The sequence below is a fragment of the Phascolarctos cinereus genome, unplaced genomic scaffold (assembly GCF_003287225.1).
Source record: "Phascolarctos cinereus isolate Bilbo 61053 unplaced genomic scaffold, phaCin_HiC Scaffold_5;HRSCAF=322, whole genome shotgun sequence".
Lineage (NCBI taxonomy): Eukaryota > Metazoa > Chordata > Mammalia > Diprotodontia > Phascolarctidae > Phascolarctos > Phascolarctos cinereus.
Genome location: NW_027555958.1, coordinates 49,874,388 through 49,898,489, shown reverse-complemented (window position 1 = coordinate 49,898,489; position 24,102 = coordinate 49,874,388). Strand labels below are relative to the sequence as shown.

General features: G+C 36.3%; 1 protein-coding gene across 1 annotated transcript in view; it reads left to right on the top strand.

Annotated features, from left to right (window-relative positions):
- Positions 1-24,102, top strand: part of MAN1A2 (mannosidase alpha class 1A member 2) — a 229,954-nt gene that overhangs the window by 970 nt on the left and 204,882 nt on the right. The window lies entirely within an intron of this gene.

The following is a 24,102-nucleotide window of genomic DNA, read 5'->3' as shown; positions in this document are numbered from 1 at the left end:
TGTTATATTATGTGATTTTTTTTTCCCCTGGAGCATAATATAGTGACCGATACAATTGTTTGGTAAATTCTAGATTTTCTGAAACAAGAATCAGAATTTAAAACACTAAGAATTCTTGGAGAAATCATTTCATTCACCATTTGGTTTTACAAATAAGGAAACTGAAGCTTTTGAGAAGTTAAGGTGTCAAATGTGAAAAAAAAATGTGTGTGTGTCTGTCTATCTATCTAAATGATGGACTATACCATTTCTTAAAGAACGCTTTGCGTATTGTTAAGGCTAGAAGTACTAATTAGGTACTTTAGTCGGGAGTACTTGCCGGTACTTCTTTCTTTGATTGGATTTGGTGGTGGTCAGACAGTTTTAAGATTTAATTCTGTACCTCAGCTTTTAATCTTTCACTGAGAAACAGGCAAAAAAGATGTCTCTTTCATAATTTATGTATTAAAATTAGGCCCTGATTTTTTTTCACATCCAAGGAAATGTATATTGTAAGCCAGTTTAAAAAATCAGTACTTTAAATTCACTTTGTGAGTCGAGTTTAACAAAAATGCAGATTTATATTTTGCTTGCTTCTACCCCTCCCCTCTATTTTTAGCTTTTGATGTTGATTTAATTAACTTATCTCTTTAAAAGATAAGAGGTGGACTCTGTTGAGATGAATTATTTTTTAATCCACTGTTTTATAATTTATTTAACTTAAGTTGTGCCAGTGAAAATTTAGGTAACTAAATCTGATGAGACTATGCCGAATACATCTGTTTGGATAAAATGGGAACCCAAATTATAAGCCTTTTAGATAATATTTACATTACCAATCAAAAATATGTTTGTGGAGTAGTTTATTCTTTCCAATAACAGTTTCCAAAGTCTTAACTGGACTATCATCTTTTCATGGTCGCAGTGCTTCCTAAAGTTCCCATTGAACCTCTGAAAAAATGGAAAAAATCAAAGGCTTAAATTTTATTTTAAAAATACTGTAGTTACTGTCAAAGCCTATAGATATATTTTCAGTTAACTGATTAATTTGCTTAAAAATGATAAAGCTGAATATATAATGAAGCCTTAACTTTTGAGATAAGTTTTATCCATGTTTCTAGACTCAAAGATTAGATGGATTTTAGAAATCACCTACTCATTATCTGAGCAGGAATCCCCCTTCCTTATCCAGCATCTACTTCTCTGATCCTCCACCAATGGGACACTTTTCAATAGCTCTGATTGTTAGGAAATTTTTCCTTACGTCAACCAAAAGTAGTCTTTCTGAGACTTACACTCATCGTTGCCAATTTGGGCTTCTGGGGTCATGACTGCCTGTCAAAAAGTTGAGGGTAGCTTCCCTTCTCTTTCATTATTTTGGGCAGACTTCTCCAATTAATTCCTTTTCTAATGCCCTTATGACATGATTTTTACTCCCATAGTTAGCAAGTGACCCTCCTGGATCAGCCTCAGCTTGTCAGTAACCTTCCTTAACTGTGGTGTCTCCAACTGAGCAGGGTATTTTAGATTTTATCTAACCATAACTAGAATATAAAGCTGACTCTTCTCCCTTCTTTTTCTAGATACCGTACTTGTATGAATGCATGAATGCAGCGTAAGATTCCCATTAGCTTTTTTTGGTTGTCGGATCTGTTGACATGAATGAGCTGTTGACTGATGTTGGACTTGAAGTTCACTAAGAGCCTTGAGTCTTTTAGATCTTGGTGATTTTCAGAGACAGCTGATGGCCTAGTGGATAGAGTGCTGAGTGTGGAGTCAGGAAGACCTGAGTTCCAGTGTGGCCTCAAGACACCTACTAGGTGTTCCACCCTGGGCAAATCATTCACTGTAAGCTCTGTCTGCCCTAATTTCTTCAACTGTAAAATGAAGGATAGCACCTACTTCCCAGGGCTGTTGCAAGGAATCAAAGAAGATAATATTTGCAAAATCACTTAGCACAGTGCCTGGCACATAGTACACACTATATATAGATGCTTGTTCCCTTTCCTTTTCCTTCTAGTCATGCCTTCCCTATTTTGGACTTCAGTATTTGATTTTTAAAAGGAATTTACATTTATCCTTATTAAATTTTAGGGATGAATACAGTTTAATGCTTGAAAAAATACAGTATTAATAATAAGATTTTGTTTTTTAATACCATTTTTTAAATCCACTCACCACTTTTTCAGTTCTAAGCTCAATTTAAGTGAATGATGATTTCTGTAACTTTAATATCTCTTCTATAAATTAGTTTGAAGGTTGTTAATCTTTCTATTTGCTCCCTTTAATTTGCCAGTTGGGCTTAATAGACACGTTTTTAAAAGAGCTGGTATAATAATTAACAGACATTTATATAGGACTTTACATAGGTTATCTCATTTGAGCCTTAGAGATTTCTTGGGAGTTAAGTACGGTAGGTACAATACCTATTTTATAGCTTAGGAAACTGAGGCTTTGGGAAGCCAGGTGATTTACTCATACCCCTAGTGAATTCCTCAGGGGTGATTAGATCCAGATATTTCTTGACTCCAAGCCCATGATTCTTTGCACTGTGGAAAGATGCTGGTGTTATCACTATATTCACTACAAAATTATTGGTATTACTTAGAATATTTTTTCTTCAGTACTGTTTGTATATAAATTGTAATAACAATTTTAAAAACATGTTTACTCTTTGAAGTTTACACTTTGGTCTGACCATTACTAGTATGACTTTGGTCAAGTCACTTATGCTTTCAGATTTCTTATCTTTAAAATGGGTGATTGCACCACAAAGTCTGCAGGGCTTTTTGAAGTCCAGATTCTTATTGAGTGATTCCTGTCTGAAGTGACAGCATGTGACACTGGCATCGCAGGAACCTGCCATCTACCTGACACTTTCTATCATGGCTTCTGTGATAACTTAAAATAAGTGGTTATTATACAGCCTAGATCAAAATATTTAGACAGTGTGTTAGGTTGATTTAAAATAGAAATGTGTACATTTTATTCTCATTTTTATAAGCAAGAATAAGTTCACAAAAATTCCTTTTATTCGTGTAGTACTTTTTTCCGTGGTTCTTTTATTGGTTTATTTTGTCAGTTTGTTATATTACTTAATTTGTTCTTGATGCTGTTGCTCCCTTTTTTCTGTTTGAGCTTCTTGAGCTTCTTACAGGGCATATTCTTTGAGTGCTCAACCATTTAAGTATATATATTCTCAGCTGGTGGTAGCACAGAGCAAAATGAAGAAGGCAATGCATTTATGAAATTGTCAGTGTTTCCATGACTTGATCCAATATGGATGATAACTTATTTATTTAGTGTCTTAAAGTTTACAAAATGCCTTTCTCATAAGGAGAGATAGGTATTAATTCTTTTTATAGATGAGAAAATTTAGGCCTTGAGAGGTTGTCACTTACTAATTATTGCAGAATCCTAGCTTAAAGAGCTGGAAGAGACCTTAGAAGTTATCTAGTCCAATCCATTTATTTTACAAATGAGGAAACTGAGGCTCAGAGAGATAACTTGCTTGAAGGACTCAGGTAGTAAGTAGGATTGCTGGTATGTGAACCTTGGTCCTTTGTCTCCAAGTCCAGCACACTTTAACTGTTTCGTGGATTATACAGCTGATGAGTGTCTGAATTTTCACCCAAGTCTCCAGAATTAAAGGCCTTTAATTTAAAAGTATGAAGTATAGTTTAAAACTGTGGTTAAGCATATTATGTTTAGACAAAAGATGGTGACATCCTTTGAACCCTCATGGATGATTGTTGATAATGATATGAATGCCAAGTTTTTGATGAGTTTCAAATAAATACTGTTAATGTTGGCATACATAGCTTCCAGTGATCTCTTTGATGTGAGGAAGGTGCTTTGTAAACCTTAAAGTACTTTGTAAAATGGGAGCTACATGTCTGCTAATTGCTACATATTTTTCTTATTTCATTTTTCATTGCAAGAGTTTATTCTGTTTTAATGGAATATTATACAAATGAGTGATATCTGAATACAGAAGTAATTAATTGAAGGTATTATATTTAGGCCTTTAGCCAGTTGGCTTTTTTTAGAAAGAGACTTGAGAAAGCTATTGGACTTAATGTTACTCTTTTCAGAGGAAATACAGTTTTAGATTACGTATCTGAAATTTATTAACTTTGGAACTTGAGTTCTTGTTTCTTCTTCTCTCCTTCATTCCCTGTTTTCCACTCAGTTTTTACCTTCTTTGTCCACCCATTCTGTTTTCTAATCTCATTGTGAGTAATCTACTAACCTACTCTTTTGGCTTTCTGTCCTTTGCATGTATTTTATATCTGAATGCATGTTTCTGTATATTATAACTTATCATATTTGAAAAAATCTGTGGTGATAAAACTTAGTGAATAATGTAATAAAGTTTTATTGACAATAGGTAATTTTCAAATAGAGGTGTAAAATGTGTAAATTCAGTATGTCAGATATACATTAATCATATAAATATAGAAAGATTCGATTTTTATGGAAAAGGTTAGGCAAGATCATACCAGAAAAAACTGATTGATGATTTCTTTTTTTCTCCTAGAAATTGCTTCCTCATAAGTTTATTGCAAAAGATCTATATGAATGATGATGGGAAGTAAATCACTGTCTTCCCATGCCTTACCTCCCTACTACCCCCTTTTATTTTACAGAGCAAAGAACTTTGCAAATATTCAGTAAATACTTCTTGTCTGATGAATGTTGTTGATAAACTTCCTTAGAAAAATACAATGTATCTTGCTTTTTATAATAGTGTTCCTGAAAAATTTAGTGGATATTAAATCATTTTAAATGCATACTGGAACCTGCTATTTAAAATCAGACATTTCTATAAATAGTATAATTACCTATTTTAAAAAAATCAGATTTTAATACATGTAATCAGGTTTACTCAGAGTAAATATATACAACAAATCCTGTAGCCAACATTCTTAGTTTGTCAGTGATTTTTTTTTTTGTTAAAAAGACATTATGTCAAAATGATATTTTTCTGTATTTATTTTGTCTTAACACCAGACTCTGAATTCTTATGTGAATGGCATACATTTTGGTCCAATTAAAGTGAGTATGTTGCCAAGGAACAAAATGAAGTCCCATATTGGTCCAAATATAGGCCATTGACAATGAGTCACACCCCTAAAATGAGATTGTTTGAAAGGAAAAATGCATATAGGTATGCACTGAAAAAAAGTTAAAATGATGGTGTAAAAATAATATGTATTTACCATTCTGAGTCAAAATATCAGAGCTGGAAGGCCCTTGCCTCAGAGGCCATGTGGCCCAACCTATATCTCGGCAGGCATCCCCAATAAGTGAATGGTCATTCAGCCTTTCCTTGAAGCCTCCAGTGACAGCTGATTGCACTTTGGAACCAGGCTTTTCATCTTCAGTTTAAATCTGTCCTTTTGTGACTTTTCACTCCTACATTCTGTTCTCAGAGCTAGTCAGAACAAGTCTAATCCCTCTTTCATAGGCTATCCCTTCAGATACTTGAAGATGACTGTCATGCCCCTCCAGGCTGAGCATTTCCATTAGTTTCAGCTAATTATTGTATGCTGTGATCTCAAGGAATTTTATCCTGCCCAGTAGAGTGTCTGGAGGGCCAGACTTGGAGATGGGAAAACCTGGGCTCAAATCCTGCTTCTGGCACTCATTGGCTGTAGGAGCTGATGTAAGGTAGCTTTTCTTAACCTCAGTGTCTTTATCTGCAAAATGGATCTGATAATAGTACCTACCTCCCAGAGTTGTGAGGGTCTAATGAAATAATGTATGGAGCATTTTGCAAGCAATGTGCTATATAGCAGACGCTTAGTAGGTATAGAACCTTGATGTTAGGTAAAGTACAAAGATCAGATAAGCATTGTTTCCTTGGGGCAGCTGGGTGGCACAGTGGATAGAGCTCTGGCCCTGGAGTCGGGAGGACTTGAGTTCAGATCCGGCCTCAGACATTTGACACTAGTTGTGTGACCCTGGGCAAGTCACTTAACCCCATTGCCTAACCTCCCCCCCCAAAAAAGAATTCTTCCTGATACAAGTGGTCTATGTTGCATGATAGATTCTTTTAAAATTCATTTATTCATTGGATAGGGGAGGGTGACACGAACAGATTTGTTATGAATATATCACTTTTTCATTTTAAAAAAATTTTAAATGATCAACTTGAGAAATATCAACAAATACAGACATCTCATATAAAAGAAGAAAATTACATATGAAAACAAATCTCCATTGCATATAGTATATTTTTTAAAGCATATAATAAATTTGAAATATAATTTCAAAGCTATGTTTATCTAAAAAGATTTTTTCTGCCCTTGTAGAGCTTTATAATGTCATGGAAAGATTTGAGGTATACCAATTACTACAAAATAATATATGATAGAACATAGGAGAAGTAAACACAATACATTAGGATGCCTGGGAGAGTGGAGGAGGGAACATGATCACTAACTGATGGGTTCAAGGGAGGCTTTATGAAAGATATACTACATTTGTACTAATCATTACGGCCTGAGCAACATTTAACAGGTGGAGATGGGGGAGGGTAGGTGAGAAAGAGAGAGTCCATGCACAGGGAATGGCGTAAGCAAAAGGAAAGAAGCAAAAAGCAAGGGGGGGCGTGTGTGTTTGTGTGTGTTTGTGTGGGCATGTGCAATGGTAAAAATTCACTTTGCTGGATTGTAAAGTAAGTAGAAGGGCAGCTAGGTGGAACTGTGGATAGAATGCCAGACCTGGAGTCAGGAGAACTTGTCTTCCTGAGTTCAAATCTAGCCTCAGATAACTCTTACTAGCTGTGTGACCCTGGGCAAGTCACTTAATTCTGTTTGTCTCAAGTTTCCTCATCTGTCAAATGAACTGGAGAAGGAAATGGCAAACTATTCCAGTATCTTTGCCAAGAAAACCTCAGATGGGGTTATGAAGAGTCAAACATGACTGCTGAACAACAAAGTAAGTAGAGGGATGGTCCTATGAGAGAATACTGCAAAGCGTATCGATTGTGGAAGCCTTGAGTGCCTGACTAGAGTGGATTTTAATTCCTAATCAATAGAGAGCCATTATAGCAGCAGAAGCATAAAATCAGAGTTGTCCTTTGGCAGTTGCAGTGGAGAAGATAGAGAGCAAGGAGACCCTATACTGGAGTGAAGACATTCTGGAAGCAAACATTAGAGAAGTAGAATCAGTAGGACTTGACAGCTGATTAGATGTGGCAGTGAGTTTGGGACTCAGCACGTGGTTTTGATGGGAAGACATAAAAATGCCCACACTAGCTCATAAAATTTCTTTAGCTCTTACTGTCGCAGAATTAGAATGTTAAGAGTACTGGCCCTAGTTTTAGGTCCTAGAATTATAGATGATCATATGGTATAGGAGAAAGGGGGATGGAGAAAAGTGATTGCTTTTCGTTTAAGTATGTGTTTGGTGAAATTTCAAAACAAGCCTTAATTTATCTTTGGTACCTTCCCTTCCTTTCTGCCTCTCCCTGTTACTTCCTAATAATATCTCTTTCTAAAGATCTCTGTGCCCACCAGTATTTCTACTGCAAAACCCCTGCTTTGGGGGAAAGGAAAGGAATAGGACAGGATTGAGCTGCCATATCATCAAAATGACCTGTGTGCCAAAGTTATTGCTTCCCATCTTCAAAAAATAAAAATTTCCATTTTCTATGTGAGGTAAATATTTTCTCTCTTTTACAGACGTGGGTGCTGAGACTTAAATATGTTAAGCAGTTTGCTCATCAACAATATTAGATATGAGAAGGAAAATTTGAACTAGTCTTCTCATAATTTACATTTCTAAAAGAGGATCCAATCAGCCCAAAACACTACACATTTAATAGATAAAACTTCTGACACTATAGTGAAAGGAAGTGAAACGTCTTAGATAATCTGGGTGAAGCTATGGGTGGGGCACACCATAAGCAGGTGAATCTTGCTTAAGAATTAATTGATCCTTCTTCTCTGAGATGTGTTCTAATATGGCCTGGGAGTAGAACGATGTATATAGGGTAGTCTAGATATGATAAACTCAACAGGGCCAGATGTTAATTCTCATTCTCTACTTCTGTGCATAGATTCTCTAGGTACAAGGTTTTTTCCCACAAGGGTTGGATTTTGGGAGTATTGGGTGAAAATGGGGGCAGCCTCCTTCAGGGTCATTAAAAAATTAAGGTCATATTGTATTGGTTGGGAGTTTGTCCTAGATAGAATCATCCATTTATTATCTTCTTTTTGTTGTCCTGTACCCTCTCTCTGTCAGAGATAGACTCAGACCTGGACCTGCCACTTCAGTCCCCATGCTGGGACCCCAGGCCAGATTGAGAGTTTACTATATTTAGACTACCCCGTGTTATATTTTTTAATTAAACTAAACTGAGACAATAGTCTGAGCATGATCAGTTTATTAATTGGGCTGAAAGTAACCAGTAAGTTGGGTCAGTGGCCTCTCTCAATGAGTAAAGACCCCAAGGTAGGGCTCTCCAGACTTTCTATGGTTTTGGGGAGTATAGAGTTGGATAGGTGGGGAAAAGGGTATGATTGGTTACAGTGTATAAGGCATCATGGGTGTGGGGACAACATAATTGGGAAGCAGGCTAGCACCCAAGTGGGGATAGTAACCATCCCTCTCTAATAGTTAAGGAGTATTAATTGTTTTATGCGACCTGTCTGCATCTTGTAATCTTTGTTAAGGGAGCAGAACTACTCCGCTTGCTCCCTCCTTGGAAGAGATGAAAAACTCTCCAAATTGCACAAGAATAGGCAGGGACAGATAATGTCTTTTGGGGATGGTACTGAGTTAACTTTTACCTTTAAGCTAACTCAGAGGTAAAGCTGAATTTCTGAGGTCAACTCAAGGACATAGAAAGGTGGTTTTAGGCAGATACAGACTCAGTTATAAAGTTAATACAGTATAAAATCAGTTACATTGTAGAATCAGTTCAGTAGAAATCCATGCAGTAGAAACTAGAGGCAATACTAATTTTTATCTTTTCACCTGGGCACATGATGCTGCTTTCTGGATGATATCTTTGAGTGTTCCAGAAGCCTTTCCTGAAACCCTTTCCCCCCAATCTCTAGTTCTGGGAACAATAATAAACATTTATAGAAAGGGCAATTAATAAGTTTTAAGGATTCCACTCACCATCCTTGTGACTTCTTCGAACAAAGTACCCTTCCCTGTCCACCATTTTTCGTTATATGCAGTCTTCCCCTTTTAAAATGAAAACTCCTTGAGGTCAGGGAGTATTTAGCTTTGTGTCTCTAGAACTTAGCACAATGCTTGCCACATGTAGTAAGCCAGTGACAAATGCTTTTTCTTTTATTCCTTCATCCAAAGCCCTGTCTAAGGGTTTGATTAGAATCTAAGGATTCCAGATGTGCTTTTGTGAAACAATTAGAAGTTGTACAAGGATAATATATGATTAAATACTACTGTGAGTGATGCACAAAATACTATAGGAATTCAGAGAAGGGTGAGATCAGTGAAGGTAGGGGTGGTTGAAGACAGTCATTTTTAAGGAAACAGTAGGTCTCAAAGTTGGATCTTGAAGGAAACTAGGATTTGGATTAGTAGAGGGGAGGGGAAAGGGATTTGGGGGAGAAGTGAAAACCGCATCAGTGGATTCTAAGGAATGGAAATAGCATGTCAAGTAAAGTGGCTTTAAAGTATCTAAGTATTTGCATAAACATGCTGCTTTTATAGTAAGTAGCCTGATTATTGTTTCCTGTCTCTCCTCTCTAATCCATATTTCAAAGCTGCCGAATTACTTTTTTTATGTGAAAAAATGCTCTAAATAAATTTTTTTTTGTTTTAAAATTTTAATTAATTAATTTTTAATTTTCAACTTTCACTTCCACAAGATTTTGAGTTCCAGATTTTCTCCTCATCTCTCCCCTCCACCACCCTAAGACTTCATGGATTCTGAATACCCCTTCTTCCAGTCTGCCCTCCCTTCTATCCCACCCCCTTTTTCATCCCCCTCCCCTTCTATTTTCCTGTAGGGCAGGATAGATTTCTGTACCCCATTGCATGTATATCTTATTTCCCAGTTGCATGTAAAAAATTTTTGTACATTCATTTTTAAAACTTTGAGTTCCAAATTCTCTCCCTTTCTCCCTCCCCACCCTCATTGAGAAGGCAAGCAATTCAAAATAGGTTATACATGTATAGTCATGCAGAACACTTCCGTAATAGTCATGTTGTGAAGGACTGTATTTCCCTTCATCCTATCCAGCCCCCCTATTTATTTTATTATCTCCTTTGACCCTGTTCCTTCTCAAAAGTGTTTGCTTCTGATTACCCCCTCCCCCCAATATGCCCTCCCTTCTATCTCCCCCACCATTTTCCTGTAGGGTAAAATAGATTTCCATATCCAATTGAGTGTGTATGTTAATCTCTCCTTAAGCTAAATCCAATGAGAGTAAGATTCACTCATCCCCTCTTACCTTTCTCCACTTCCCCTTTACTGTAAAAGCTTTTTCTTGCCTCTTTTATGTGAGATAATTTACCGCATTCTACCTTCCCCTTTCTTCTTCTCCCAGAACAATTCTCTCTCACCCCTTAATTTTATTTTTTAGGTATCATCTTTTCATATTCAACTTACTCTGTGCCCTCTGTCTCTCTCTATATGGGAGATATATGTATATATTACCTCCAATTGCCCTAGTACTGAGAAAGGTCTCATGAGTTACAAATAATCATCTTTACATGTAGGAACGTAAACAGTTCAACTTTAATAAGTCCCTTATGATTTCTCTTTCCTGTTTACCTTTTCATACATCTCTTGAGTCTTGTATTTGAAAGTCAGATTTTCTATTCGGCTCTGGGCTTTTTATCAAGAATGCTTGAAAGTCCTCTATTTCATTGAATACCCATTTTTTCCCCCCTGAAAGATTATACTCAGTTTTGCTGTGTAGGTGATTCTTGGTTGTAATCCTATCTCCCTTGACCTCTGGAATATCATATTCCAAGCCCTCTGATCCCTTAATGTAGAAGCTGGTAAATCTTGTGTATCCTGATTGTGTTTCCACAGTACTTGAATAGTTTCTTTCTGGCTGCTTGCAATATTTTCTCCTTGACTTGGGAACTCTGAAATTTGGCTACAATATTCCTAGGAGTTTTCCTTTTGGGATCTCTTTCAGGAGGTGATCGGTGGATTCTTTCAATTTCTATTTTACTCTCTGGTTCTAGAATATCAGGGCAGTTTTCCTTGATAATTTGTTGAAAGATAATGTCTAGATTGTTTTTTTTTTTTTTTGATCATGGCTTTCAGGTAGTCCGGTAATTTTTAAATTATCTCTCCGGGATTTATTTCCCAGGTTATTTGTTTTTCCAGTGAGATATTTCACATTGCCTTCTATTTTTTCATTCTTTTGGTTTTGTTTTATAATTTCTTGATCTCTCATAGGGTCATTAGCTTCCATTTGCTCCATTCCAATTTTTAAGGAATTCTTTTCTTCATTGAGCTTTTGGACTTCCTTTTCCATTTGGCCAGTTCTGCATTTTAAGACAATCTTCTCCTCATTTGCTTTTTGGACCTCTTTTGCCATTTGGGTTAGTTTTTTTTTTAATAATTAGTTTATTTATTTTTAGTTTTAAATGTTCACTTCCATAAGATTTTGAGTTCTAACTTTTCTCCCTCTTCCTCTCTTCTCCGCCCCCCCAATGGTGTACAATCTGATATAGGTTCTACTTATATATTCATATTAAGCATATTTTCCCATTAGTCATGATGTGAAGAACAATTTGAATTGATGGGAGGAACCACAAGAATGAAGCAATAAGACAAAACATCAAAGGAAAAGGAGAGCAAATAGTCTGCTTCCATCTGCATTCAAACTCCATAGTTCTTTCTCTGGATGTGGATAACATTTTCCATCATGAGTCTTTTGGAGTTGTCTTAGATCCTTGCATTGCTGAGAAGAGCCAAGTCTATCAAAGTCAGTTATTGCACAGTGTGGCTGTTACTGTGTGCAATGTTCTCCTGGTTCTGCTCATTTCACTCTGTATCAGTTCATGTAAGTCTTTCCAGGTTTTTTTTTTTTGAAGTCTGCCTGCTCATCATTTCTCATAGCACAATAGCATTCCATTACATTCATATACCATAGCTTGTTCAGCCATTCCCCCAATTGATGAGCATCCCTTCGATTTCTAATTTTTTGCCACCACAATAAGAGCTGCCATAAATATTTTTATAGATGTGGGTCCTTTTCCTGTTTTGGTGATGTGTTTGGGATAAAGCACTACAAGTGCTATTGCTGGGTCAAAGGGTATGCAAATTTTTATAGCCCTTTGGGCATAGTTCCGAATTGCTGTCCAAAATGATTGGGTCATTTCACAACTCCACCAATGATGCATTAGGTTTCCAGTTTTCCCACATCTTATCCAGAATTTATCATTGTTCTGTTTTTTTCATGTTAGCCAGTCTGATGGATGTATTGTGGTACCTCAGAGTCGTTTTGATTTGTGTTTCTCTAATCAATAGTGATTTAGAACATTTTTTCATATGACTGTAGATAGTTTTAATTTCTTCCTCTGAAAACTGCCTATTCATATCCTTTGACCATTTATCTATTGGGGAATGACTTGTATTCTTATAAATTTGACTCAGTTCTTTACATATTTTAGAAATGAGACCTTTAGAGACACTGGTTGTAAAACTTCTTTCCCAGTTTTCTGCGTCCCTCCTAATCTTGGACACATTGACTCTGTGCAAAAGCTTTTCAATTTAATGTAATCAAAATTACCCATTTTGCATTTCATAATAGTTCTCTATCTCTTGTTTGGTCATAAATTCTTCCCTTCTCCATAGATCTGAAAGGTAAGCTATTCCTTGCTCTCTCAGTTTGCTTGTAGTCTCAGTCTTTGTATCTAAATCCTGTGCCCATTTTGACTTTATCTTGGTATAGGGTATAAGTGCTGGTCTACGCCCTGTTTCTACCGTACTATTTTCCAGTTTTCTCAGCAGTTTTTCTTAAATAATGATTTCTTATCCCAAGTCTTTGGATATATCAAATAGTAGATTAGTATAGTATAGTCATTGACTGTTCTGTCTTGCATACCTAACTTATTCCACTGATCTACCACTCTATTTCTTAGCCAGCACCAAGTAGTTTTGATGTTTGGTGCTTTATAATACAACTTAAGATCTGGTACAGCTAGGCCACCTTCTCTTGCATTTCTTTTCATTAGTTCTCTTGATATTCTGAACCTTTTGTTCTTCTAGATTAATTTTTTTATTGTTTTTTCTAGTTATGTAAAATAATTTTTTGGTAGTTTGATTGGTATGGCACTGAATAAGTAAATTAGCTTAGGTAGAATTGTCATTTTTATTATATTAGTTCGGCTTAGCCTTGAGCAATATTTTTCCAGTTATTCAGATCTGACTTTATTTGTGTGAAAAGTGTTTTGTAATTGTGTTCATATAATTCCTGGTTTTGTTTTAGCAGTTAGACTCCCAAATATTTTATAGTGTCTACAGTAATTTTAAATGGAATTTATCTTTCTATCTCTTGCTTTTGGGCTGTTCGTAGTACGTAGAAATGCTGATGATTTGTGTGAGTTTATTTTGTATCTTGCAACTTTGCTAAATTTATTTATTATTTCAAGTAATATTTTACTTGATTCTCTAGGATTCTCTACGATTTCTCGTCATGTCATCTGCAAAGAGTCTGCTTTGTTTCTTTGCCTATTCTAATTCCTTCAATTTCTTTTTCTTTGATTGCTACAGTTAACATTGCTAACACAATATTGAGTAACAGTGGTGATAATGGACGTCCTTGTTTCACCCCTGATCATATTGGAAATGCTTCTAGCTTATCCCTGTTACATATAATGCTTGCTAATGGTTTTTGATAGATGCTATCTGTCATTTTAAGGAAGACTCCGTTTATTCCTATGCTCTCTCGTTTTTTTAATGAGTGTTGTATTTTGTCAGATGCTTTTTCTGCATCTATTGAGATAATCATATGATTCCTGTTAGTTTTGTTGTTGATATGGTCAGTTATGCTGATAGTTTTCCTAGTATTGAACCAGCCCTGTATTCCTGGGTCTAAATCCTACCTGGTCATAGTGTATTATCTTTGAGATAAGTTGTTGTAATCTCTTTGCTAATATTTTATTTAAAGTTTTTGCATCTGTATTCATTAGGGAGATTGGTCTATAATTTTCTTTCTGTTTTGGCTCTTCCTAGGTAAGGTATCAGCACCATATTTGTATCATAAAAATAATTTGGTAGGACGCCTTCATCTATTTTCCTAAATAGTTTATATAGTACTGGAATTAGTTGTTCTTTAAATGTTTGAAAGGATTCACTTGTAAAGCCATCTGGCCCTGGAGATTTTCAATTTCTTTTTCTGAAATGGGGTTGTTTTAAGTATTTTATTTCCTCTTCTGTTAATCTGGACAACTTATATTTGTGCAAATATTCATCCATTTCAATAAGATTGTCAAGTTTATTGGCATACAGTTGGGCAAGATAGCTACCTAATTATTGTTTTGATTTCCTCTTTATTTGTGGTGAATTCATCCTTTTTATTTTTGATTCTGGTACTTTGGTTTTCTTTCTTGTTTTTTCATCAAATTAACCAAAGGTTTATCTGTTATTTTTTTCCCCCATAAAACCAGCTCTTAGTTTTATTTGTTCAATAGTTTTCTTAATTTCAATTTTATTAATCTCTTCTTTGGTTTTCAGAATTGCTAATTTGGTATTTAATTGGGGATTTTTAATTTGTTCTTTTCTAGCTTTTTAGTTGTATGCCCAATTCATTGATTTCTTATTTTTCTATTTTATTCATATACGCATTTAGAGATATAAAGCTTCCCCTAAGGATTGATTTTGCCGCATCCCATAAGTTTTGGTATGTTGTCTCATTACTGTCATCCTCTTGGATGAAATTATTGATTGTTTCTATAATTTGTTTTTTGACCCACTCATTCTTTAGGATTAGATTATTTAGTTTCCAATTAACTTTTAGTCTATCTTTCCATAGCCCTTTATTACATGTAATTTTTATTGCATTATGATCTGAAAAGGATGCATTTAATATTTCTGGCTTTCTGCATTGGGTTGTGAAGTTTTTATCCCCTAAATACATGGCCAGTTTTTGTGTAGGTGCCATGTACCACCGAGAAAAAGGATATTCCTTTCTGTCCACATTCAGTTTTCTCCAGAGGTCAACCATATTTAACTTTTTAAAATTCTGTTTATCTCCTTAACTTCTTTCTTGTTTACTTTGTGGTTAGATTTATCTAGTTCTGAGAGGGGGAGGTTGAGGTCCTCCACTAGTATAGTTTTGCTCTCTATTTCTTCCTGTATCTCCCTTAACTTCTCCTTTAAGAATTTGGATGCTGTATCACTTGGTTCATTTTCTATGATACCTTTTAGCAGGATGTGGTTTCCTTCCTTATTTCTTTTAATTAGATCTATTTTTGTTTTTGTTTTGTCCGAGATCAGGATTGCTACCCCTGCTTTTTTTACTTCAGCTGAAGCCTAATATATTCTTCTCCAGTCTTTTACCTTTATTCTGTGTGTATCCCTCTGCTTCAAATGTGTTTCCTGTAAACAACATATTGTAGTATTATGATTTTTAATCCATTCTGCTATCCACTTCTGTTTTGTAGAAGAGTTTATCCCATTCACATTTACAGTTATGATTACTATCTGTGTCTTCCTTTCCATCCTAGTTTCCTTCTTTACCCCTTCCCCTGTTTATGCTTTTCTTTCTCCTTTCTCTCTTTCCTTAGAGTTTTGCTTTCTACCATTGCCTCCCTCAGTCTGCCTTGCCTTCTATTTGCCTCTTCCTTTTTCTTTTCCCTTTCCCCTCCTACTTCCTATAGGGTAAGTTAGATTTCTATACCTAATTGATTATGTTAATCTTCTTTGAACCAAATCTCATGAGAGTAAGGTTCAAACAATGCTCATTTCCCTCCCTTCTTTCCCTCTATTGTATTAGGTTTTTGTGCCTTTTCATGTGTTGTAATTTACCCATGTGTGCCTCTTCCTTTCCCCTTCTCCCAGCACCATCCCTTTTCACCACTTAATTAGAATTTTTACCATCACATCAAAGTCAATTTATACCCATGCCCTCTGTCTAAGTATACCTCTTTTAAACGTCCTGATAACATTACAGTGTTCAAGAATTACAAGTGGCATCTTCCCTTGTAGGGATGTAAATAGTTTGCCCTTATTAACAACATGTTGTTGTTTTTTTTCCTGTTTACCTGTTTTGTTCTTCTTTGTCACCAAAATAAGATGCTATAGTCTGATCTTTTTCCGGTTGTTTGCTCATGTTCCCAGCCAATTACTTGACTTTTTAACTCTTTATTAAGGTAGGGCTCTGCTTCCAGTGTGGAGGGTGTCCTGTCCCAACCTTTACGGGTATTGTGCAGCTGTTTTCAGAGATACTTCTAGGGACCTGTAAATTTTCTTTTCTTCCAAGGTGATCATATGATCAAAGAGGTGTTTACTCCTTTCCTGGCCTATGCTCTGGCCTATGAGTGACTACAAGCACTCTTTTTTGCCTTGGAACTTCCAATCCCGCTACAAGTTCTGCCATGCCAGTGCTCCTCCTCGCCCCAGGATCATAACCTAGGATGGGGACCCAGATCCAAGGATGAGCAAAGCAAGAGAATCCTGCCTCAGCACCAGCAAAGAGATCCCTACAATTCCCCTCTGATCAGCTGCTCGATTCCCCCACCATCTGTGGGTTGAAGGCTTTGGCCTCCACCACCCTGGGGTTGCACCAAAGCTGGGGGCCAGATGAAATTCCTTTCTCACCCAGGTCTAATAGAATTTTCCTACTGATTTTCTAAGTTGTCTTTGGCATTTGTGGATTGAGAAGTCTGGAAACCACCACAGCTGCCAGTGGTTCAATCCCTTGAGACCTCTTTCAGGTTCGCTGGGGTCCCATCTTTGCCTGCTGCCTGCATGGCCCACACTGAACTGAGCTCTTCTCCCAGCTTGGTGCGACAGACCTTTCACATCAACCATCCAGGTTGTCTTGGGCTGGAAATTTGTTTCACTTTGTCTTTTTGTGGGTTCTGCTGCTCCAGAATTTGTTCAGAGTTATTTTCTACAGGCATTTGGGGGAGAGCTCAAGCAAGCCACTGCTTTTACTCTACCATCTTGGCTCTGCCTCCCTCCAAATTATTTTAATATAATAATGAGGAAGAAGAGTAAGAGAAGGCTGACCTGGCTGAGTGGGAGGGTTTCTATCAGAAATTAGTGGAAGATGATATTGGATAGGTAAATTGGGGTCTTATTGTAAAGAGTCATAAATGTAAGAATGAGGCATTTGGACTTGATCCTTTAGTTAGTAAGGAGCCATTGGATTTTTTTTTAAATTTCTGGGGCTACCATTTTAAAATAATAATGATTGTTAGCCCTCGTTTTTTGGAAAACAGTTCTGTTGATGTCGTTAGGGTAAGTTGATTTCACTTAAAAAAAAAAACAAAAGTGTGAAGATAAGCCAAAATAAGTCTTTTCACTTTTTTATATTTAAGCTTCTCCTAAAATTTGAATTGATATATCACTATAAAGTGTTTGTGTTTTCCCCTAAAGAACTTTTAAAAATTAATCATGGGCTGAAATTTTATAGTATAAATTAAGGAAGGCATGTATTGGTAAAAGGTAGAGGGTGCTCTGATGGTTTTTGGAAGTCACTGTTCCTTCAGGCTCTGACCTGTGATTTCATTGGTGAAGAAACCCTGAATACCACAACTTTTAGTCTTAGAGAGTAGATTGAAGTATTGATAAATTAAGAGACTTGCCCAGGGTCACATAAACCACTATGAATTAACAATGGGACTTGAACTAGGTCTTCTGGATGCTGAAAGGCTAGCTCTCAAGAGATCAAAGGATAATAGAATCGTAGACTCGTAGTTGGAAGGGATCTTAGAGTTCTCATTTTACAGGTGAGGAAACTGAGACTTAGAGCATTGACTTGCCCAAGGTCACATAGCAACAGAGGAGCAATTTGTACTCTCTGACTCTTGCTGTGCTGCCTTTGATCCGGTACACTGGGCTCTCATGTATGTACCCTTAGTTGGAAGTCTTGTTTTGGTGGCAAATGAAATTAATTTAGTTTCATCTCTTTTTTTAAGTTCAAAATATAAAATAACTGAATACATTGCTATGCATTGCTATAGATTTCCTTCTGCCTGCAATATAGAGAAAGTATTGTGTTACGGGTGAAACTGCTGAATGCTAGGATGGGAGTTTGTACTCTTTCCATTCCATATGGCATATGGCACTATATTTACTTCATTCAGTTATTACAGACTCCCTAGGAAGATGAATGATAACGGATGGCCAGTATGAGTTTTTGTTTTTCTCTTTGCACGTTTTAAGAGCATTTTGTCAGACGTTCAGTTTTTAAAGGCATCTTTTTATTTCCTTTTTCTAAAGATTAGGAAGTATTTAATAATTTCAAGTATATTTCTTAACTTGGATACTTCCCTTTTAAAGGTGTATAATAATAAAAGTGGGGGCAGCTAGGTGGCACAGTGGATAGAGCACTGGCCCTGAGGGCAGGAGAGGACCTGAGTTCAAATTTGGCCTCAGACCGAACACTTGACGCTTAATAGCTGTGTGACTCTGGGCAAGTCAGTTAACCCCAATTACCTAAAAATAAAAAAAAAAAGTGAACATCTTTCTTCATAAAATATTGGCACTGAAGAACTTATAGAGAAGATGGTATCCCCAACACAAAGACTAAAGTTGAATTTCTCTTAACACTGCTACCATAAGGAGTGAACCCTTGTCTGAATTACTCTTGATGTAGGACAAATTTAGTTTTCTTTTCCAAGATTTTGGTTATTCTGAACTACAGGGGGCTATAATAATTTTCCCTAACTGAAGTAAAAGCCAAAATACATTTACATAGGCTTATTACTGCAGTGCGGTTTGCTTACTTTCTCTACTTCCTCCTCTGTGTTGGCATAATTTGACTATACTGTAGTAGTTTTTGTTATACCACTGTAGTATTTTATCCTTCAGGCTTTTGGAATGACAACAAAACTAAAATGTATCTATTAGCTATGTCTCTATAAACCTGCAGCCTTTTTTGGATGAGTTTATTTCTTTTCTTAGTTTAGAAAGAGTATTGGTCTCAGAGTCAGAAGGCCTATGTGAAAATCCTTCTTCATTACCTATGAGTTGTGTGAGTCTGAACAAGTTACCTAATGTCTGGGATTCAGTTTCTTCATCTGTAAAATGCTGATAATCATACTTGTATTACTTTCAATGCAGGGTCTTTGGGAGGAGCAAATGAGCTATTGTTGAATTCATAGAAACACTTTTTATAGTAAAATGTATTTGTATTTGTAAATAAATACAGAGCTTAAAGGGAATCCTGAACTTAAGGTGTTAAAAAGAAAATGAACTGAAAAGGTTGATTAAAGAAATCTCACACTGATGTCACCATGTGTAGATTCAATTACTATCTCTTCCTTAGATGATTCTAAAGATTTGTATGTCACCCCTACTTCTCTCCTGAACTCCATTTCCTAGCCTTAACAGTCTGCTGGATGACTTACTGGCATCTCAAGTGCAGCCTACCCAAAATAGAACTTGCCTCCTTCCCCTCCTCTCTCCCTCTTTTACCCTCGTGTTGGTGGTGATACTCTTCTTCCTGTTACTCAGTTTACAGCATGGAAGTAGTCCTTTACTCCTGCCCCTCCCCCAATCTCTTATCAAAGCTTGTTGACCCTGCTTCTGCTCGCTGTGCTGCCTCCTACTGAGGCTCTTTGCCTAAGTCTTGGCCTTCAGACGTCCTCCACACACCTTCAGTTACTGCATTTCACCATGTCATCTTTGCAGATTTTATGTCAAGGTTTTGCCAAAAAGAGGTGGGAGTAGGGGAGCGACCATTATGCGAAGCTTTAAAAAATCTGTGTGGTATTCTATGTCTCTTAGTTTCTACCAGTCTTGCATCAATTTTTCACTCACTGAAAACTGTCTTTCTATAGCTCTGTTTCCATACTGTTCATTGAACACAATCACTTTCAGTTTGGAGCCTGCAGAATAGTTTTTATGTTTACCCATAATCAGAAAGAAATGCTTCGAACATTGATGTACGGCAGACTAACTGGATAGTTTATAGGGAAGATGCAAGTCTTACCGTATCACGTGACTTACTCGCGGCCGCTTTGCTGTGGGTTGAGTCACAATACCTTAATACTGTAGCGCCCCAAATAAACCGCTGTGCAAGTCAGCTTTCAGAAATATGCTGACAGTGGGCGTGCACTGAGAATTATAGGCTCATGGCTCACAGTGCCTGAGAGATAAATGTGTATCCATGTGCCACTGGTAAATATGTTGCTGCTCTATTTACCTTTTAAGTGATGTGATGAATAAAATTACACTATGCAGCAACCGAGATGAAAGGTTATAAACCAATTTTTGGACTGGAAAAAAAAAACAGGGCATGATGATCATGCGGTGAAATATGGTAACTTCCTAAAGCACAGGATTGAACATGTCACTCTCATGTTCAAAACTGTGTCTTCTACTGTAAAATACAATAAAAACTCTCACCTTTCCAGATATCTTTTTTATTTCTTATTCTTTCCCTTTTATTCACTCCACATTAGAGCCATACTCCTTAGCTTTAGTGTCATTCCTTTCTTTCCTGTTTTCTCCATCTTCACAATTGTTAGTGTTCTTGTTTTCTGAAATTATTTTCTGTTTACTTATCGGTATACTTGTAAAATCTGCAGTAGAATATAAGCTCCTCAAGGTCAAGGACTGTTTGTTTTATGCCTTTGTGTTCTCACCACCTATCACAGTGACTTGGAAAATAAGTGCTTAATAAAAATTTGTTGTATGAGTTTGTGAGCCATAATACAGTATCTAAAAAAAAATACTGAGACTCACTCGGGTGGGAACTTTCCTTTAGGAAATTAAAGATGAGAATTAAAGGGTATGCCTAAGTTCTTGGTCACTTAAATCTGGTTTTTCAGATGCTATGTCCATCTGACAAATTTGATTCATTTAACAAATATTTACTCACCTGTTAGTTGTGCAAATAAACCATCCTGAATGGGTTGGTTACTTTCTATTCTTGGGGCATGATGATTGAACCCTTCTGATGTTACAGAGCACATCAAATTCAAAGTCTTTTACTAAGAATTTAGGTGCTTTTTTGGGGGGGGGTGGAGATATTAGGAATGCTGAGATTAGGAAAGAGTTGGGAGGAATTAAAAAACAAGTATTAGGAGTTTAGCAAAACAAAAGAAATATATACTGTAGTTTAATTTTAGCCCTTCCTAACCTCAGGCAAATAACTCAGTGATTTTGTTTTTTATTTTTAAGTTATGATACTTACTTCGTGACTAGGGAATGTTTTTATTGTACAAGATTATTGTGGAGATTGTTGTAACCAGATCTGTGAAAGGTTACTAGAATATCTTTGTTGCAGTAAGATTTTACTTGTCATCTGCTGTGATTTTAGTTATTTTAAAAGATTAGTGTGTACATATTTTTTGGGGGGTAGAGGGGTGTCTCTTTTAGTATGACCAAAATGTTTTTAATGTGGATGCAAGTTAATTCGTTCTTATATTTAAATTCCAAGGGAATTGGACTACTTTTCATATAAGGTCTTTAATATTGTAACTTTCAAATGAGATAGTGTATGTAAAAGAACTTTGTTAATCATTGAAGACCCATATAAATGTCAGCTATTACCATTATTTTCACCTCAGAGTTAATGTAGTTTAGTGGAAAGAATTTGGGGCAGGCTATAAGAGTGGGCCAAATCTAGTAAGTGTTTAATAATGACAAATGTAAAGTTTTGTGTTTGTGTTTAAAAACACAGTTGCATCAGTATAGGATGAAGGGAGAGTGTGGCCAGCCAACAACAGCTCCTGGAAGAAAGATCTGGATGTTTTGTTAGACTACAAATACATTGCAAAGCTAAAGTGTGAATGGCAGTTGCAAAAACTAATTTTACTTTAAGCTTCATTAAGAGAAGCATAGTGAAGAAACATTTGTTAATGTGACAGGCTTTAAGGATACAAAGCTCAAAGTCTCCACCTTTAAGGAGCTTATATTCCATTGGAAGAGATGTACATATTATGTACATGTTAAAAAAACTGAACACAGAATGAGGGCGATGATAGTTGCATTGTACTTTGCCTTTATCAGGTAAAAGCTGAAATATTTTGTTTAATTCCCGGGGATGTATTATAAGGATGGCATCCAGGGGAAGGCCACTAGGATGGTGAGGAAATGAAAACTCTGCTCAGTACTCAGTTGAAGGACCTGAGAATGTTTAAACTGAATTTTGGGGGAGGGGATTGTGGTAACTGACTTTATGTGTTTGAAGATCTATCATGTGGAAAATTGATTAGGTGATTTTCTTTCTTCTGAGAGAGTGGAACTAGAAGCAAAAATTCAGAAGAGAGGCGTTTAGTCTTGATGTTAAGAAAACACTTGTTAACAGTTTGAAATCTCTTAAAGTAGAATGGGCTTTGCTGGAGGTCTTCAGTCAGAGACAGGAAGACTATTAGCTGTTTTATTTTCATAAGTTTTATTGTCACCTTTTGTTTTCATACCAGTCATTTCCTGTTGACCACTATTGAATCTTCCCTTTAAAAACAAAACAAAAGAAAACAAAACCCCAGCAAAACAGCACAGTCATTCACACAGCAACTGAAACTGATAGTATATACTATGTTCTATACTGTATTCCTGTGTCCCTTTGAGAGGGGAGTTATGTTTCATTATTAGTTCTCTTTGGACTGACCTTGGTCCAAATATGAGTTTGGGATTGAGTTTACTTTGTTTTAATGTTATTTTTGTTACTATTATTATGGTTATTGGGTAGAGGAACTACATTGCACTTTGTATGGGTTCATACATCTCTTTTTGAGTTTCTCTGAATTCCTCATAGAATTTCTTATGGAGCAATAATATTCCATTATATTTGTATAACAAAAATTGTTTGATTCAATCAGTGGCACTTAACTTTGTTCCTAGTTTTTCTTTTTTTTTTCCCACCACAAAAAAATACTGTAAATATTTTGGCATATGTGGGACTTTTCCCTCTGTCTTAGACCTCATTGGAGTTTATGTCTAGTAAGTGGAATCCTTGGGTTAAAGAATAGGAACAGTTTAGTGACTTTAGGTTAACAACCATAATTCCAAATTGCTTTCTAAAAAGATTAGATTGATTTACAATATATTGGTTTGCCTTTTTTCTCTCAGCCCATCCAATGGTAACAATTTATGTTGTTTATCATCCTTTCTACTTCGAGGTGTGTGAGGTGAAAACACTTATTCTAGTTTTCATTTCTCTTCCTAATGATTTTGAACAAACTTCACATGGTGGCTGCTGCCTTGAAGTTCACAACTTTTGCTTAGTTGTCTTTTTGAGGGATAGTTCTTGGTTATATCTTTGATATAAGATTCTTATTGGATACAGTTGATGCAAAGATTTTTCCTAGTTAATTTTTCCCTTGCAGTGTTTTTTTTTTTTTGGTTCAGGCAAGAGTTTTTAAATTTTATATACTCAAAATAATCAGTTTTGTCTTTTGTAAGCTAATCAATCTTGGTTTTGGTTGTGAATTTTTCTCCTAGCTTTAGTTGTAAAAGGCATCTCCTTCTATCCTATAGTTTTAACAATAATATGACCTTTGACACTTGTCTCACATCCATTGGTGATTATTATAGTAAGGTATAAGTAGCTAGACTAACTGATTTCTGGAAAACTGCCTTCCTCTATTCCCAATGGTGTTTGTCCTTTCCTTGATATTTCTTAGATTCCTTGAACATTGGGCTGCTGTATTTACTTGCTTCTGGATTAGTCAAGAAACATTTATTAAGCACGTACTAAGTAAGGAGGGAGTGTGCTCAACTGAGCCTACAAAGAAAGGCTAAAGAGGGCTCCTAGTCCAGGGGTGGGGAACCTGTGGCCTTGAGGCCACATGGAGCCCTCTGGGCCCTGAAGTGTGGCCCTTGAATCCAAACTTCAGAACTTGAGGACCTAGAGGGCCACATGTGGCCATGTGGTCACAGATTCCCCACTCCTATCCTGATCTAATGAGGGAGACAACATGAAAAAGCACTCTATACAAACAAGCTATATGTAGGATAAATTGGAGATAATCCAGAGGAAGGCACTAGCCTTA